At 38.0% G+C, this 20,213-nt stretch overlaps 2 protein-coding genes across 18 annotated transcripts in view; one reads left to right on the forward strand and one right to left on the reverse strand.

The window, feature by feature from the left end:
• The window catches only part of itpkb (inositol-trisphosphate 3-kinase B), an 86,577-nt gene that overhangs the window by 27,955 nt on the left and 38,409 nt on the right, over positions 1-20,213 (reverse strand). The gene's annotated exons all lie outside the window — the stretch shown is intronic.
• epb41l2 (erythrocyte membrane protein band 4.1 like 2) overlaps positions 7,637-20,213 on the forward strand; it is a 47,283-nt gene continuing 34,706 nt past the window's right edge. For 2 of the 15 annotated variants that reach the window (XM_067481135.1, XM_067481136.1), the window contains exon 1: positions 7,674-7,915. The gene's annotated coding sequence lies outside the window, so the exon portion shown is untranslated. Of the gene's footprint in view, positions 7,916-18,934; positions 19,202-20,213 lie in introns of those variants that run through there. The other 13 variants (XM_067481126.1, XM_067481125.1, XM_067481130.1 and 10 more) reach the window with 10 other exon arrangements.

Genomic DNA, 20,213 nt, shown 5'->3' on the forward strand with positions numbered 1-20,213 from the left:
ACTTGATGATCAAATAGGCAGAGTGAGAAACTACCCAGACCTCAGTCTATCAAGTTATTAATACAAGCTCAGGGAGGCTATTGTGGCAACACAATTTCCCTATGGAATCAATAAAGTTGTTGAATCTTGAATCTATGCTGGGAGTTATTCAGTGTCGCCAAACTTTATTGCCTGATGACAATAAATCCTGTGTAAACTGTCGCACCCATACAAGTGGAAAACCAACCACCAGGACAGTGAAGGAGCTGTCAGTCACAAACAGTCTATACACATGCACACATTGTTCAGAAGACCTATGGCAAACCATGGGTCTGATGCTGGCTTTAATGTAAATCATGATGCCCAGTCTTGTTGAAATGTCAAACTCTGTAATATCTCGGTCCACTAGATGCCCAAACAATGGAGCCAATTGTGTAATTTCTATTCATCCAATGTAATTTGATAGAGACGTCCGGGTGATAATAATTCCTCCAAATGAGAAACATAAAAACAACCACTTTAATAAATCAAATACACTCAGTGATAACTAGCATCATAAAACCTTTCTAAACAATAAATGCTCCCTCGCAGATAATGAACTAAGTGAAAGTCATTGGACTTATGTGTGTTTGTTTCCATACTAGTCCAAGTCCATGAATATGTATCTGTTTATTTCATCTTTCCATGCCACGATAGAGAGTATGGCTGGACATTGATTTGAATGTGGCCTGGGTTGCGACAGTAGTAAAATGAACTCTCCATTAACCGAGGAGAATATAGTAATCTGCCTGTGACAGCAGCTGTGCCTAGATAATAGTTTCTCTAAATGAGAAAAATAAAAATGACCAGATTCACAAAACAAATACAAATCAGTGGTAATCATAAGTAATCCGTATCGTAAATACCTTCTAAATAACAAATGCTCCCTCGCAGATACTGAACTAAGTGAAAGTCAATGGACTTATGTGTGTTTGTTTGCACATTATGCCATAAATATTTATCTGTTTACTGCATGTTTCCGTGCCATTATGGCCAGTGATGGGACAGTAGTAAAATTAACCCTCCATTATATGAGGAGAATATAGCAACCTGCGTGTGAAAGCGGCTGTGCTTCGAGGACCAGATCTCAATTAGACTTATTGCAATTCATAGGAAAGTCTTAAAAAAACACCATAAAGAAATTAGCAGGTAACTCAGTACACAGTAGGAGGAGCTACTTCATGGCCCAGGCTGTCTTCAGCCGGAGTGGTGATGGTGATAATGATAATGGATGTACTCTATTTATGGGCCAATTTATTGGCAGTTTTCCTGTTACATGCAGCACAATCTGGGGACAGTGTTTGGTTGAATGGTCAGCCAAGTAACTATCCTCCAACTGTAACCTCCCTGGGTGACTACAATAAATGATAGAATCAGGCTTCACTCTTGTTGCTAAAGTTGCATCAGTGGATCCGTTTGTTACCATAGATACTGGAGGAAGAGTTCCTTGACAATGTGTTCTCTTGAGACAGGAAACATTGGCGTCAAGTTTGTCTGAGATATGTGAGCAAAGTCTGGGCAACAGGTGGCTGCTGGAAAATTCCAAGATGATGGAATGTAACTATCTTCGTGCAGAAAAAATAGCATCACAGATTATATAATTCTTCATTTGTTTGTTTGTTTACTGTATATAGCTGCACTTTTCCACACTGGTGTTGCCTCTACTTGCAGAACATAGGCAAACCAATCATAGTGAAACTGATAAATTGAAAGTAATGGGAAGTTGTAGAGAAACTGAAACTTTAAGTGTGACCACTGGCATCAAAATAAAATTAAAACAGAAATAATTTGAAAATGTCAATTTAAATGAGTCAGTGCAGTAAAACAAGTTTACATTGCAGAACAATGTACTGACACTAGTTTATTACAAAGCTTTGTAAACACTAGTTTATAAAAGCTGCAACATTTATATTTGTGCTGTGTGATGGGGAAGTGTTAAACTCAAATACTAATGTAAGTATTTTTACAGTAGAAGATAACTAATAGTATAAAGTAATAATCATTACTTACAATAATGACATTTTGCAATTTGTTTTACATTTTTAAAATTTAGGTTGATCAATTTTATCAGATTTATCACCGCTCGGGCTGAGAGGAGGATTTCCCCTCAGTCCTCTTGCTATGAGATACACAAAATTCCCAAGATTTCTCTTAGAAAGTTTCAGTCTGACTCTGCAACTCTGTGTACATTCCAAGTGAGACCATATCCCACAATCTCCTACTTAAGAAAACAGACAAATTAAAGAATTCTCTTATTAAAAACACTTTTTTTCTGAGCCACCTACATTTATAACTATAGTACACCCATGGTTTTATTCCACTTGGCCACTGAGGCTAAGGTTCATTTTTGGCTCATCTATCATGAATCAGATGGTGATGCGGAGACTAGCTGCCTCCCTCTAGTGGTCCCTCAGTATTATGCAGGCTGGCAGTTAGACCATTACCAACCACAACAGGCCTGGTCGAATCAGGAAACATACATTAATAGTGTGAAGCTTCAATGCAATGCAAACCTGTCTGTTGTGGTGCATTCAGGTACCAGGCCACTATTGGACTAGCTTGTAGGGATAGCAAAAATGTTTTCTAGCTTCCTATTGATGTCTTTGTATTACACACTATTATGGTTCTTCTGAATTCAGCTGCTTGCATAGGATTTGCAGGTCTTAATAAGTGTAAAGATGAAATTGTATGTATAAATGTTGGGGTTCATAGGTTCATAGGAGAAGTGTTGTGTTTTCTTACCTTTTTGCTTTGCCTTTTTTATGATTCACACATTTTAACGATGAATGTTTTCCTGAGTATAGTGAGTGTTAAAGTCAAGTGACACATGTTCCTCTATTATTCTGAAAGTGAGCAAAACATTTATGGCCCACACAGAGCCCTTTGATCACCAATATACTGTGTGTGGGTGTCAGTAAGTGTGTGTTACTAGATAGTTGCTATTCTCATAGATGTGCACGCAAGGAATAATTAGAGAATTTGTTTATTTTACTGGTTAAGCTCTTTAATCCAAGCTACAGTGAAATACCCATGAGTAGAAACTCTATCACACAAACACTTGTTTTTGTCTATCATGACGATGCTGTGTTACCCCATATTAACATTCTAGTGACTTACCCCTACTTGGGGCCGGTAGTTCCCTCCATGTGAGACTGTGAACATTATTGAAACAAGCACACACAGAGATGGGTGCATGCAAGTGAATACTCATACACATTGACAACTCAAAAAACAGGTTTCAGAGTAAACATTTTACTATCCCATCCGCTTTTCTTGTAGTGATAAGGTTATGGTGTTACCCATTAGTGTCAAATATTTCCTCTCTGTATTTCATGCCTACAACTTTCTTAACATTGTTCTATCATATTGCATATCTTCCATCTGTTTGTTTCTCTTGTACCACTGTTTCTTACTGAGTCTTCCTTATTTCTTTATCTGACACCTGAACCTTGAGTTTAGTGTTACCACGCACACAAAGAAGTGTAGAGAGCGAGCAAGAGAGCTGGTGGTTGGCATTACATAAAACAAACAGGTGTGAACTGTGTGAGAAGTATTTGTTTTAGTACTTGTTTGACACATAGGAAGATAGAGATAGTAGCGTTGCACAAGTAAAATACTCGTAGTCATCTAGGTCAAGCAACTTGTTGCAGCTGATTATCACCTGGTTGGCAGGTAAATTTCAGTTTGAGTTGTGTGTGGCTAATTAGGGCAAATTTTGTTGTAGTATCATGTTTTTGCTGGTATTAAAAGCTTGTGCAGGTCACCAGGCTGAGCATGTACATAGGTGCATGTGTATATTTATTGTTGGCTACATTCTGGTATTATATTTTTACTATTTATACAATTTATTCCTAAAAATATATTAAAAGATGCGGAGTGGTATCTCTCAGTGCTGCCCACACATGGTGGTTTGCAGTATGAGAGTTTCTGTTGAACATTATTAACAGAGGTGTTTCCTCAAACATAACTGGTTCGCGACTCGGCAGTATTACAACAGACGACATGTTAGGTAATAAGCAAATTCATTAGTAGGGTTTTGTATATATTGATTTCTGATTAATGGGCTTATGTATACTTTTCCATACACAAACATTTTCCATATTGGCTGGTTTTGGGTAAATATTTTTTAATTGCACAGGGTTTGGAAGCATTATCCGATGCTTGCAGAGTCTTAAAGACTGTAGAGGGCACACCTTTCTCACATTTACAATGTATTCAATGTGTAATGCTAAAGAAAGCTTTCAGAAATCTATATCTTCAAATAGGGCAGCTTGGTGGCGGTGTCGTTAGTGCTGCCGCCTCACAGCTAAAAGGTCACTGGTTTGAATCCCCTGCTGGCTGCAGCCTTTCTGTGAGGTATTTGCATGTTCTCCCTGTGCTTTTGTGGGTTTCCTCCAGGGACTCCGGTTTCTCCACAGAAAGGCTGCATGTTAGGTTAGTTGGTCACTTTAAATTGCCTGTAGAAGTGAATGGTTGTCTGTCTTTGTATGTGTTTCTGTATTGGCCCTGAAATTGATTGGAGACCTGTCCAGGGTGGACCCTGCCCTTAGCCCAGTGGCACAAACATGGGCCCCAGCCCCCCAGTGGACCTGAACAGGATTAGTAGTTAAAGATAATGGATGGATGGATAAATCTTAAAATTCTTTTAACCAGTAATTAGTTTAAATAGGCTTCACCTTAATGAAGTCAGATCATTTTCACCAGAGCACTTGATATTTCTTGAGTGATTGTCTAATTCAATTATGCAGTTTGTGCTCCATAATTGAATTGCCTCAGGCTTCGTAGAGTTGTAATATTTCAACTGATGGTTCGCAAAAACCTTAATGATGATGTAACGCACATTGTGAAAGCAAAAACAAAGACAAACAAACCTTATATATTAGTTTTAGAATTAGGATTACAGTACATTCCAATTATGAATTTTTAATTTAGTCACCACATTGAAAAGAGTGCTACATATTTTTATAGCAGTGGAAATAAGATGCAGCTTTTATTTTAAGGACCCTTTAATGATGTTTCTACTAAATTGATAGTTTTCATGCTGGTTTGCATCATATTTGTGTAAGGTCATATTTTTTTAAGGTCATATTTTATTGTGACCAGGTCAGGTCAGGTTTAAGGTATGACTGAGCAGTAGCTGACTCTCTCTGAATGAGAGTTGTTCTAGAGCGTGTCCAGATGGCTTTATCACTGTAATTCCCTTCTGAAGGACTAACTACTAATCCTCCAGGGAATCTATCCTGGACTGTAGCTGTAGCTGGCTGTGTTTCTGACTGTTACCTTATCGACACTAGCACAAACATCACTGTGAGGACGCTGCGAGCCTTTGAGCATAGGAGCACAGGAGTCACTGTTGTGTGACTTTCGCAACACACAATCAGTGGTTTTTGTGGGCAAAACAGGAGGCGATGACGTGGTCAGGCGTAGTAAAGGAGGGAGAAAGAGTAGGAGAGCAAAGACAGAGAGGTTGAAAGACCTTACAGCAGGTCAGGCTGATTAGGTGTAGAGTCAAGACTCACCACTGGCTTAATCTCAGTGTGGGAACTATTTCTGCAATATGGGACCTTTGACAATCAGGTACATGTTTCAGACTTTTTAGGATCTTTAAATGTTCTTAGAGAACTAGGTATGCAAGGACGAGTGGATGCAAAGCCCTACGTTTGTTTTAGTTTAGACCCAGTAGAACCTTCCATGGGGAACGTCTCTCAGAGATAACAGATATACAGCCTTTCACAATGATGACGATACTCTACATTTAAGTTAATGTTAAGTATATAAAAAGGCCTGCCATTCTTTATTTATGGAGCACATTTTGCATTTGAATGATTACAACTTTCAACTTTGGTTCTCTTGACTTTTGCTGTTTAAAGAGGTGATTGAGGGGTGATTTTTCAGAATTTTTGAAGTGATATTGTCCCTGAAACACTCTGTGTTGTTTTGATTATGATTTGAACTCAGACTTATAAAGGTCAAGCTGCTCTGGGACCATCCTCCCTAGCAGACTGCAATTAAATTTAAAAGCTTTTGAGTCAAAAGGGTTGAAGCCTTCAAGTGCAGAGGGAGGTGACTGCAATTCACTTATCCCACTATTATTTGTGTGATTAAATGTTCCAATGTGGGTGTGTTTCCTTTTAGTCTGCTAACATGTGGACATTATGTCAATAAAATTAGACTAATGCAAGACTCTTTGCAGTCACACCAAAGACAACATATGCTGTATGTCATCTTTTTATCATGCCTTGTCTGAAAGCTCATTTAATCTAGTGAACATTAATCAGATATATCACTTTCACTGGTGAACATACAGGATTTAGATTTGTATTTGCTCACTTGCAATCTCATTGTGCAGTGTAACCACTTAGTGAGTAAAATGTATTTTGTTTATGTATGCATGAAGTTACATTTATTAATCTTGACCTTTTCAACTACATCTAACTAAAGTATTTGCTGTTGTAGAGGCAACACAAGTTGATTTGATGCAAACTAAAGCCCGGGGTTTAAAGGCATGTCTGATAGTACTTATGCTTAATTATGTTTATGTGTCCATGCTCTTCTGGCCTGCTGTGATCTGCTTCTCTGCTGGATTCATGGTGCACTGTTTATGGTAAGTATAATGAAACACATCCATTTGTTAGTTTATTAATGGCTTTGAGCATACATCAATTTGCAAAATGTGATGACTGAATGTCATTCTACTCTTTGTGCTATCAAAAGGCCTATAACTGTTGTCAGTTTAGCTTAAACATATTTTGAAATTAGTATGTTTCTAATGGACATTTCTCCAACACATCTTTATATTATTGTACTATAAGTGCTGCTATTATGTACTTGTTTACTCTTCCTCTTTTGTTGATGTCAAACCTCCACACCGCCCAACACTGTAAGCCAATTACTGGAGCTACTGTAATCTGAGTGTGGGTATATATGTAAGAGGTTTGTGTGTGTGTACAGTGGCAGTAACCAGATTTTATGTAAGGCAATGTGTGCGTGTGTTTGTGTTTGTGTGTTTTGTCTAATTAAAGACAGTCAAGAACAGGAATAATAAAAGACCATATTTAGAAGCAATGCATCATTATAGATTTGGGGTACCTAAAATGTATCTACATGATTATAAATCTGTTTTATACTTGCGTGGTATGTTTTTAGAAATCACACATTTCACTGATTGCTGGTACAGAATCTTTACTAGTATTATTAGTAGCATCTGTATATATTTTATCGTATGATGAGTCAAAATGTAACCTACTGTGCAAACGGAACAAAATTTGACAAAAGATTGTATGTGAACAGTCAGTATGTTAGGACATGTTGCAGGAATCCCTTCTTGTTTCGAAAAATATTTAAATATACTCGTCCAATAGCGACATTATCTTAGTATGTGAAAGTAAAGTAAAAAAGATACATTTTGAATCCTTATTAAGCCCAATTCCACATTCATTTATTAATTTATGTATGTACTTATAAAAATGATATAATGTACATGGACTATCACAAGAGCAAATGTGGGGGAATAGGTAAATGAGGCTTCAACCGGTTGCAGTGACTCACCCTGTCCTCTAGAGGGAGCTGCCTCGTCACACTAGCGCCGCTGCATCTTCAACGAACATCCCTCAAAAACGAACAGTCAGATGCGAGCGACCAATCACATGTCAATATCTAATACAGTAATCCACGTGAGCCAATGGGAGGTGGTGAAAAGATGTTCTTCACTGTATAGGGCGGGTCTTGACGTTGATCGGCACCTCTGCCTTGAGCTCCGGCCAGATTTTCAATGTGGACTGTAGTTGAGATTTTTGGAGGCTGAGATAGTGGGACGTACGTTATTATTTGGAGGAGAACCAAGAGAGAGGCCACGTTCGAAAAAGTTCCCCATACGGATCGTTAGAAATTACATCAGGTAACGTTTGATTTTATCCCCCCTTTTAAATCACGTGATTTATACATCAGCGGCTGCAGCGCGTTGAACGTCTTTTGAATATTTAGCGTTTAATGTAGTCGATTTTGCTGCAGAAAATATTGCTCTACCTGTACTAACAACCATATTAACTAAACTCAGTTTTTGTGAAACGGCCAAGCAGACACCCGCTTCCTACTCAGATCCGTTTTGCAGAGTTTTTAGTCATATCTTCGATGTAGTTTAGGCGCTTCATGGCGCCTACCTTCTTCCACATGATCCCTGTTATTATCACCTAAACTAGTTACCTTCTTGTCACGCTGTGTTCGATGCGGTTAGCATCCAAGAAGTCGATGAAACGTTTAGCTCCGGTGGCTATAACGAGCGTTTACAAGTCATTTTCAAACGAATAGGCTCCAATAAGTTATTACTGGTTGTTGTATTTCCTGGTGTTGTGACGTGAGGTAAATTCTACCGTTAACGGCGACTTTAACGTTGGACGGCTTGTTCGTGTAACGTTTACTAACGTTATGCTAATGGAGACGTTACGTTTAAAAGACTGTGTAAACATCCGTCTGCGATCTTAGTGGCTTAGTGCGGGTGGCTGCTTCCTACCGCTAACGTTACGTTACCAGGTGGTCCATGGCTGTCTGAAAGCTGTTGAGCATATTTCATTATTCCTGTGTCATTTCCCTTGTGTAACGTTGCCGTTTTTGTTTGTTTGCTTGTTTACACGCTGTAGGTAAAATAAAGACGAAGCCCAGGTTAATTAAAGCAATAGCAATGTGATACATTTCTTGGATTCTTGCTACCATATAGTGAAGAAAGGAAGAGACAAAAGGAGGTTTATCTTTCAGTTTTTAGTTTGTTATAAGCAAACCCTTATATGTCACAAGCCGCTCATATGGTCAGATGAACTGCTGTTTAAAAGTATCACGCCATTAAGGGCACATTTTTGCCCCAAAATAATTCTTTGAATGGCTTTTATATAGTTTAAGATTAAAATTTCCCACCATGGTGTCCAAGTTTCTATTTAAAGGCCTCCAGGTTTCTTGTTTTTCTGCTGACTGCATCTCCGCACAATACAAACCTTAAGTGTGTGTATATTTCCCACATGGCTCCAAAAACGTTATACATTACGAGACAGAACAAACTCAACTAGTTCAACTAGTAGGCAGATGGGCCAACAAACTGGTCTGAGCTAAGATTGTGCTTTGTCAGTTGCAATTTCAGACATACGTTAATGTAATTGAATTCTTCTTAGCTTAATTAAATTATGCTCTACAAGTTGCCACAGTCAAACTTAATGCAAACTTAAAAATACCCCCCCCAACAACAATTTGTGTTATCATGAACTACCTGACGCATTCCAATTGAAATTTAGTGTTGGATGTGTGTAGAAACACATAACTGAGATTGACCACAGAGGCTGTAATTACTGTGCCTAGCCATGCACTTAAATTCCCAACAATCACTCTTAAATGTACCTTTTCACTCCAAGGCTTCTTGTGTGTATATGTGGAAAAGAATTCATCATCTTAATCAGCACAAGTTAGCTTTGGTGCCTCTCCTTTTTGTATATTTCTCAGTTTTTGCGACTTTTTTTAGACCTAGGAAGTGTGTCTAGTTTTGCTTTACTGTGCGGCATTGCAATGATTGCTTTGGATTGTTTTCCATGAGTAATGAAACAGAAGGTTTTTAACTCAACATAAATTTGGTGTAAGCAGGAAGGATTGTTGATTTATAAATCCATAAGCCTTAGCCAGCAGTAAGCATGTCTGACACTCTGGTATGTTTTTGCTGACATGCCCTCCTCTCTGTGTGTACTTTATCTATAATTATCAGAGCCATGTTCATTCTCAGCCTCTCAGGATGTGTAGAACAGTAGCAGCTCTGTCAAGGCCGCTAATGAGAGACATTAATTGGTTGTTCTGGTGGGAGAATCTGCTCATTAAAGGTGGCTGGAACTAACTCTGCTTGAACTAGCTACAATGAGCATGATTGCTTTTTCTTTTCTCAATATTGTTGTCACACAAAAACAATGCATTTCCTGTCATTGTGGGGTCTGAATATTTGATAAAATTATGGTTTATGAATGAGTTTTCAGTGACTGGGCTTAGCTTTTCCTGGTTTTAACAATCATGGGTGGGAGCACTGCAAATTAAAGTGAAAAGTAGATTCCAGTAGTAGTGGTACTGCTGTACTTCTGAGCTAAGGACAGGTGCATTGCTGTTTAGGAGTAGGTCTTCTGTAAGTGCTTTAAACACATACAAACAATGATCTTTGGTAGTTAATCATCTTTGTGTTAATCAGAAAGGCAAAACAGGGAAACATAAGGAGGCAAAAAATAGGAAAATGTGAGTAAAGAGAGAATGAGAAGAAATGGAGTAACCAAATGAGAAAGGGAGAGATGACAGAAGCAAATGGGGAGTAAGAAAGAGTCAGACAAGAGGAGAATAAGAGTCTGAGAGAGAGCGACAGAGAGAGTGAGAGATATTGCTTAACCATTCGGAAGGGCTATGGGAACATCCGTGTTGAGTGTGTGTGTGTGTGTGTGTGTGTGTGTGTGTATGTGTTCATCCTGACCCTGTGATCAAATCACCCACATTGGTTTGAATGAATTGTGGCGATTGTTTTTATTGAAAGAATTCAATCTTTAAAATTACAAAGTCATAAATCCAGATGGCTAAATTTTTTTGCCTTGTTGCCTTGAAATTTCAAGCCTCACTTCTCCTCCATAGAGGCAATCACAACAATTACCAAGGTGAACATATTCTTCAGGGTAGCAGTCAGCCGTGATCAGCAGCTATTAGCCTCCAGCATTTGGGGCACCTTGGCCCCCAGGATTCGGATTCACACAGCGAAGATCAGAGAAGCGTGATACAAAAGAAACTGTAAAGCAATGTTCATCTTACCACTTTAGAGACAGCGAGAGAAGGATGGTAGGTGACTGGGAGGTGGGGAGAATGGAAGCAGGATGGAGATGTAAAAGATTTGTGTACTAGAAGATGAAAAATGGAGAAGATCCCCTAAATGTCGTTAAATGTAAACGAGAAAATAAGAATACACAATAGTAAAATGTAGTTAATATAATAGTCATCAGTGAGAATACTGTATTATCCTAAATGTTTGGAAGGACAAACCTGAACCAAGTAGTTTGACTGTACATTTGAATCAGTTGAATGATATATCTTCTAGTATAGGGGAGGGTCTATTAGGGGGGAGTAGAAAATCCTTGTGATAAAGGGTAACATTTTCAGTGAGAGAGGAAGAAAGAGAGGGCAAACTGCCGTCCCCAGCAAGGGTCCATCGCTGAAAGAAATGATAGAATGAAAAATACAGGGAGAGAGCGTGGGCCTGTGGCTTTGGCAGGGAGCCAGACATAGTTAAAAACAGATTAATCAGCATAGGGTCACATTCTCACAAAGAAAGGCACAGCAGAGGAGGGCAGGATGGGGCACAGCCCTCATCTTTTCAAAGCCACATCTTGGGGAGCAACATGCGCAAAATTTGACACAGAGGTATATATTGTAAAATGGACACTATTGTTAATAAAATATTAATATCTGGCAAGTTGTCAACAAAATTATATTGAGAAAGACAAATCTTCATGTCAGTCATCAGTTCCTGTCTTTGACCAATAGCATGAGTAGACAACATAATCTGAAAGAATGGGGTGATGCACTAAAATACTAATTAAAATATATAAACATATATTATGTAAAAATATATGTGTTTGCTGTGTTATTATTTTGTATAGATAATTGTTCAATAAAGGCAGAAGGGAGTACAGTAGAAAACACTATTCAAGTACATTAATAGTTAACAATTACCAAATTTTTTTGTGAACTTGGCTCACGATCGGTTAAATAGAATTTAACTGATGTTGAATTGTCATGAGAATGTTGGAAGGGCTTGTGAATATGTGTATAGTGGTAAGGGGGTGTACCAGGACAGTGTGATAAAGAGGTTTGGGTGAGGGTAGGAAAAGGAAGTCGAAGTAGAGGAGTGTAGTAGTTTCATTTGAGAAGCTAAAATTAGCATAACATTCTTGAAATTGTGGAAAAGACCTAGTATCAAGACAGAAAGCAGAGGTAAAGTAATGTTTTCCAACAGGTCAACAATAAACAGGGCAGGGGGTTTCAAATTATGTTTGAAAAGGTTATCAGAGAAATCTAAAACTTTGATGAATACTTAATAATACAATAATAATTAATAATAAGTTATTATTATATTTCCTACTTTTGTTATATAGTAATAGGGTTGGTGTGGATAAACATGTAAAACTAAGGAGCAGCTCAGTGTCTGTGTATTTAATGCCAGTGGATCAGTGATGGGGACTGTGTGGCTTGTTAGCTTAACCCAAAACACTAATCGCTAACCAACTTTTGCAACCAGCCTTGTTTCTGCAGCTAAGATTCTTCATAAACTAGGTATCTTTCAGTGTATATAAGGTTAATAATTTAAAAGTTGTATATTATATTCATTAGCTCCTAAGGTCTGATGGGAGAGTTTTTTTTTTCTTTGTAATATATCACAGTACTAATAGATGCCTTTCTAGAGGGTTGTGGCAGAAAAATCCAGGAACCTATTCAACTCTTTTACAAAAGCTGAATAAAGAAACCATTTATTAGAAAGCCTATTAAATTACAGAAGTTAGGCAAACAAAGACTGATGCCATGGCATTGTACAGTCCCTCTGTGAAAAACACTCATGGAGATGGTTAAGTTTACCTTAAGATCAGTCAGGAGACATAAATGTTGATAGAGAGACAGAAGAAAAAAATGCACGGATGTTTTTGTTATTTCCTAATTTTATCTTGACAGGTTTTTAATAAGACCTGAGACATATGAGAGGCTAAAATTGAATAGAAGATAAACATTGAGAGATGTGAGATAAACCAAGGGAAACAGGCATATTTACAATTGTCCTATTGTAGAGGTCATAGGTTACCGCCAGGTTCTGGGGTTACTAGCCACCTAAATAAACTGTCTGGTCTTGTCATTGACCTGTCCCAGAAAAGCTGGTGACTGCAAAACTTTACACCAAATCATACGTAATGTGTGTGTGTGTGTGTGCCTGCATGTGTGGACTTTTTTCACAGTAATTGAGAAAACGGGATAATGTTCCAAAAATGAGGGCGTCATATGGTGTTCACAATGGGATTGTCTAATTTTGGAGTTTCAGGTTCAGGTTAGTAATTAGAAAATTAATGGCAGCTAGGTTGTGTCGCTGGAGAACAAATTCCACTGATATGCTGATTAGAACTGCAAATTGCATTATTGTTAAATAGGTTTAGTTTGTCTGATTAAGTTCAAGAAGAATTTAGTAAGTAAAATGTCAGAATAGGCAGAAAATGTCCATAGATGAACAAATTTAAAACATGAATCACAAGACTACTTGTAATTTTTCTTGAGTAATTTACTAAATAATTTATTGTAAAAACAGACAGTAATATGCCCAGAATGGATGACGCCAGTATTGAATTTAGTGTTATGACTGAGAAAAAACACATTTTGACAGTTTACTAATAGATTGCAGAGCTTTTAGTCTGTACTAATACTTGATAACCCCACACATCAATGTTCATTTCTGTGCCACAGGAATGGGATGTTTTTCACTCAACTGCATCAATCTGCCACACAAAGCAGCTTTAATAATGAGCTTTGATGACCATGAAGTCATTTGTTTTGCCAGAGCACCTGTTGTTACCACCCTCTATGGGATGTACGTTGCCATAGTAATACCACACCCACTGCTACTCAGGAGAGACTAGGTTCAGTTGTGCGGTTTCACTAAAGTTTCAATCTTTTCTTTTCAATCCCTCTCTCCTCCCAGTTACCATCCGCTTTATTCCCCCGTTTTTTCATCTTTTTCTCTGTCACACACATGCACAGTATCTCCCTTCCTCATGTGTACTAGTGTGTCCCACCCATGCTTTCACTCTTTGTCTTGCAGTCACATGTTGACACACACACACACACACACACACACACACACACACACACACACACACACACTCACACAGACCAGGCATATGCACCTGACTGCTTTAATTGCTACATAGGGGAATTAAGCAGTTAACATTTGTAAGTCTTTATTCTTTCCTGACTATCCATGGCACTAAAACAAGGGGAACATCAGGAATGCACAGATAATATAGTAATTCTGGCTGGATACTAATGTAAAAAAAAATGATTTGGGTGTTAGCGATATAACAGCTGAATTTTACTAGTGTCATTACCCAATGGGAGAGGGGAGGGGAATTTGTATTTACTTGTTGTTTACTAAATTGATCATAAGTTAATACAGTAATATGATTTAAAAAAAATACATCTCCTTGTATTTGCTGTCATTTTGAATTGTTCATTCGACACTACTCTGTGTTGTCCTCTAGTTTATTACTGTGTTTCAATAATACTTCTTGTCCAGCAAGTCTTGCGAAAGCGAGACAAAGAGAGTGTGCAAGGAGTAAGGCTGAGCAGGTCAGTGTGCTATACTCAACTCTACTGAAATAAGATCCTACTCATTTTAAGGAAATACATCAATGCATGGGAAACACTGTGGTGGGCCGCCACAGTCTAGGTAATCAGACGAAAGCAGAGCAGATTATCCTTTAACATTAGCCATCAGCGAGTGACCTGTGATTTTCCTATAGGGTGATTCTGGTAACAAGGAGAATATGGGGAAATGCTGCTAAATATGTGCATCATTATAGAGTGTGTCTCCTTATGCTCCACGTAGGCTCAATGTAAACCAAATTATATGGGTGATGTGTAAATCCCAGCTAACCTTCAGCCCCTTGATCTTCTTGTTTTTCTTTCATCTACGACAAGAGTATCACTGAACAACATGCACTTTCGATTAGCTCTACCTGCCTCCGATGGAGAGTAGGCTGTTCTTATTAGACTTTGGCAACGTGTCAGGTTTTTGCAGAAAGTCCAGCCCCAAGCAAAATGAACCAGGCTGTTAAACTGGAGGCAAGCTATGAATTTTAGACAGAGAGTTGCTGTTTTTTCTGCTACAGTGGATAGAATAAAGTACAGACACTTTCCAGTTGGGTGACTGAAACGGTGGGTAAACCTTCAGTGCCATGCACTTTGGCCAGATTTTACTGCCTCTAACTTGCATCTGGAACCAGATTTGTTTACTGCCAGGAATATTTGTTTACTGGAAGGAATAAAACAACAGACCACATGAAAAAATTTGGTTCTGTGAATATCTGGATGAGTAGCACTCTTGCCAGTTGTTTAGAAACCTGGGAACAAGAAGAATTTAAAGGGCCAAAAGTTGGCTGTCTTGTGGTATTTATAGCTGGGATACATACCCTCTTTACATTACATTATTATGTATATGCAGAGAGATGAAAGAGACAACCATAAACTACACTGATCAGCCACAACATTAAATGTTGTAAGAAAATGTCACTTACAAGATGTTTGCTCTCCAAGAGAGCAAAGTCAAATTAAAAGAAAACTATGACTGATGACATATTGTGAGTACTTTACGAGTGAAACTATGAATTAAAGGAAAGAATTCCACATGTACCAGTTTACAATATGTATACATTTGGTGCTTATCTGTGTTATATCAAATTCAGACTGTGGTTTGGAAAAAAATGTTCAATTCAGTGTCACATTGTATATTTGATGATTATTTTTCTCACAACTAGTGGAGGACCAGTTAAGAAACTGTCAACAGATCAAGCAATAATTAAAATAAGTAATAATCATCTAATTGTATTTGCAAAACAGTACAATAGTTCATTGCCTGTGCGTGATCAGCATATAAGGACTTAGTGGTGAGGGATATGCTTACAGTATTGTAGTGTTTTTGTGCACCTGAATTGAAGAAGTTTAGCTTAATAGCACTGAATTGAATAGAGAGTCCTGTTGTTGAAGATTTTTGCGGACATGGGCAGAGCTGACAGCAATAACTAACTGAAGTGATGATTGATCGAGTAAGCATTACTTACAAGCTGACCTTTTATTTGCTGTAGGCTGAAACTGAGGGCAACTTTAGTGAGCCTTAATGTCAGTGCATGTTGTTTCAAGCCAGTGAAAGCTTGATATCAGTAGAGATAGAGAGCAAGATGAAGGAATGAATGGAAAGACAGACACTCAAACATACACAGGGATTATCCTTCATGTAATCCTCAGTTTTAGGATCAGAGTGCAATGAAAAGAGACAGACATGCTCAGAATTTTCACACCAGCAGTGTGTGTGTTTGTGTGTGAGGGAGAAAGACAGATAATGTGGCTGTGAGAACACACACCCATATCGAATGTGTTTATCAGTGCCAATGCATGACAGATGAACAGATCATAGAAAAGAACAGCACAGATTAGGATTCAGCACTATTTGTGTGGTTATTTCAAATCCAAGCTGGGGCTCACTAAGTGTCAGATGTTGGAATGGGCCAGAATAGTTTGAAAAGCTTCTAGCTTGTTGCATCAGTGTTCAACATTTGGGATGTCTTGGTTGGGTTTTTAATTCATTACTTTTTGCTCTAAGAAGGCCAATTAATTTCCTGTTTGTTTGTTTGTTTTTAAAAAAATCTGAACCCACTTGAACTTCGTTTACACCAGCTGTCAGAAACAATGTCTCTATGAAATACTGACTCTCAGTTGAAACTGGCAACCCATCAGATCTGATCAAATCAGGTCAAGACTAATACAATTACAATAGAACAAATTCTACTCTGCTGTCTTGGACTGTAAATGGACTATTGTCTGCAATATGCTACTTAATTTTAAAAGCCCTTTGCACTGACTGATAATACATTTTGGATTGCAGCTCTGGGTATTTACACTTCAGGAGTGTAACTATATATTTGTCTAATATCTTGTTTCATTAGCTCGTTTTATCAGTAACTTACCCTCAACGATTCTTTTTTTTATTGTTTTATCAGTCCTATTTGGTATATTGGTGAGGTCTGGCTAAATAAAAAAAATCTTGTAAGGGTGAGCTCAAAATGATCATTATCACCTTTATTTATTGCAACATTGCCTTATCAAACTGGCTTAGTTTGAGCCCAATAAATTTACCACTGAGTGGAAATTTATTTATCCATATCTACAACAGCAAAGTCAACATAGAGTCGATAACATCTCTCTTAATGGAATGGAAACTGGGAATTTTAACAAGAATGAACATTAAATCAGTTACTATTACTGATCCGTGTCTTCCTCTGACTGCTCTGTTGGGGACTCTCTGCTGACAGCTGAAGGGTCCTGCCTGGTTTGCAATTGTGGAGGCTACTGTCTCAGTGTCCACCAGAACTTAAGGTGTATTAGAATGAACAGTTGGTGCATTAGGTATATACAGCTCTACATAACCTACAACCTTAGGTGTATGTAAGTCAGTGATTAGCCGACAAGCCTGATTTGGTTTCCTTTACTATATATTGGTTGTCCAGTCGAGTTGAGGAGTAAGTTTGACATGACTTTGCCTGGTCTCTCTCTGCTGCAGACAGGGACACTTGGCTGAGCTCTGCCTTGCTCATACCCAGTGAGAAGAAGCTGCTCCACAAATATACTTTCATATCTGCTAATCTCAGTGGTGTCTTAAGTAAGTGATATCCTGTGAAGTAAGAACACAAATACATTACAGGGAATTCCTTGGTGGCTTTAGTGTTTGTGTGGGGTTTGATGAAAAAATGAATCATTTAGAAAAAAGACCAAGTTATCTATCAACCTTAGTCCAGACCTCTGAATCCAGGCCCATGTGGTTTTGATGGTTGTGTTTTATTATTACAGCATGACACGATTAGGGAAAGAAATTGCAACACCTTGACTTTGATACCGGTTCCTGATTGATACTTATTTTCACTACCAATTTTATAAAATCGATTTTACCAAAAAGAGTAATTACTCTACACAATGCAAAACAAATCTGTTTAGTTTATTTTTCATCACCTTGGAACTTTCTTTTAATTAGATACATGGTTTCAGCTTTTATCAAATTTACATAAGTAAGTACAGAAGTACGTATCATTGAAGCAGCTGAATCCATTTTTTGACACACAGAGATATGGTGTAGATCTGTTGTGAATCACACCACCTAATTATCATGTATGGTGTATTTGTGAGGATAAAAGAAAGAAGGGAAACGTAGCTGCTGCAATTGCTGTAGTTCCACCATATAATATCTGCTGTCGATCTATTGTGGTTTGAAATGGGTTTAGGCATGGTTCTAATCTCTATTGTCACTTCTATGCTTGTCCACTAATCTGTATTTTTGCTGTGGTAATCTCTTGTCTCCATAGGGATTTGTTGTTGTCATGGAAACACGTTCCACCCCCCTTTGCCCCCCACATCTGCCCCAACTTTCTGCCCCATAGAGTGGGATGGTCGACTTTTTATATCAGCCCAATAGTTGACATAACTGCTTTGTAAATAATTGCAAATGGGAAGCCAGTAAATCAGCACTATCTTTTCTCAACGTTTGCACTGACTCTTGAATCTCTCTTGCATTAAACTGTATCTCTTGGCCGTATGCCAGGAAGTAGTTGTTGCTTTGATAACAAACCTTAAATCACCACTAAAGTTGGAAATGTAGGGGCTGTCGAATGTGTGTTTGTTTGAGTCTTGTGACTGTGTTATGGTTTGTTACAGTCTGAGGTATAAAATGAGCAGTGTTTTAGTCAAAATAGGAAGATCTGATAGGATGAGCCTCTTCCTTCGTGTTACAATAAACAATTATCATGTGCAACTGTATATTTATTGCATTTTAATTTTTTGTAGGATTTATGTAAAATGCAGTCCAAGGACATAAAGTATGGAAACACAAATCTTAATTCCCCTTCTTCCTCAGAGAACCTCTCCAAGATCAACTTATTTTGAAAGAGGGTGTTTTCTGTACTAGCCTACCTTATAGTGCTAAATGAATGGATATTCGGTAACCAGAACTGTCATGCGGGTGTCCATTAGTAATCCATTGCCGTTCTTCTCTCTCACAAACTCGTCTTTACCACCTCCAACTCCCCTCCACCCTCCCATGTTTTTACTCATTTTCTGCCCTCGTTTCTCTGAGCGATCGTCCCGGGGGAAGCAGTCGCAGAGTTTTGAAGAGAGAGGCAAGGATGGAGGGGAGAAAATGGCAATGACAGTTTGTAGGGCAGGCATTTGCTGAGAGGTGGAAACGAAAGTCAAAGAAGGAGAGAAACAGGCAGAAGTGAGATTAAGGAGAAAAACAAAGGTGAGAAAGAAACAAAGAAAAGCAGGAGGTGAGAAGACGTAAAAGGAAGAGGGGGGGAAAAGAAAGGACTTATACAAACGGAAGCAATAGGTAAGGTTATTAATTGTAGCCATCATACCCCTGAACCTTCTCCTTAATCCTTCATTTAAAACAAATAAAAGAGTATTTGTAGCTGGTTCAGAATGGATGGATTTACTGTCTTATGGAGTACAAAGAAAATTCTAATTAATGTCTTTAAGCTCCGTAAAAAAGTAAAAGCTACATGTTTGGTAGTTAACTAGTGCTGTTCAACAGACATTTGCTGAATACAGACTGTATTAATGTATGTATGAGTTGACTCAAGCAAACAAGAATAAAACATTGAAACTAAAGACTAAAAACTAATAAGCTGCCTTTAGCAGCCAGTAGCCACCAAGCATGTAAGCTTATAGATAATAATTTAAATTGAGACTTACTTTGTTAGTGTTTAAGAGAAACAGATGGAGAGAAAGATTCTGGAGTTGAAGTGGGAATAAATTCACAAAACTCTTATAAAGGAACTGGTAAGATAGGCTGTGTGTTTGTGTTCAGCATGGATCTGCAGAGATTTATTTTGTCTTTTTGGACAACTAAGTTACTTAAATAGAACTAAATGGCTGTGAAATATGTTGGGTAAACATTGCAACACTTAAACCACAGTACAAATGCTGCCTGAATAGATACTTGCTGAAATAACAGAACACACAACATCTGATAATAGTTCAGCCACTTTCATACAGGCCATGAGTTTGTGCTGCAGGTCTGTTTAAAACACGTTTAATCTGCATTTGACCCCATTTATATGAAAGTGCTGTCGCATTTGTAGTGATAAATATTTTTTGGCTGTCAGAAGTACAGATGATTTTTAACACATTACTAATTTAGTGTGTGTTTATGTTTCTATATGATGAGAGTCTGTAATAATGTCACAGCTATTTTCTAAATGGACTGTGGGAAGAAGAGAGAGAGAGAAGAGGGGTTTAAGGGGGAGATAATGCTAGTAGTCAATTGGGGTAAATTGAAAGGGGACCCAGTAGAAAGGGAATGAGAGAGGAGATGAGTACAGAGATTTAGTATTAAGGGA

The sequence above is a fragment of the Channa argus genome, chromosome 17 (assembly GCF_033026475.1).
Source record: "Channa argus isolate prfri chromosome 17, Channa argus male v1.0, whole genome shotgun sequence".
In the NCBI taxonomy this organism is placed as follows: Eukaryota; Metazoa; Chordata; class Actinopteri; order Anabantiformes; family Channidae; genus Channa; species Channa argus.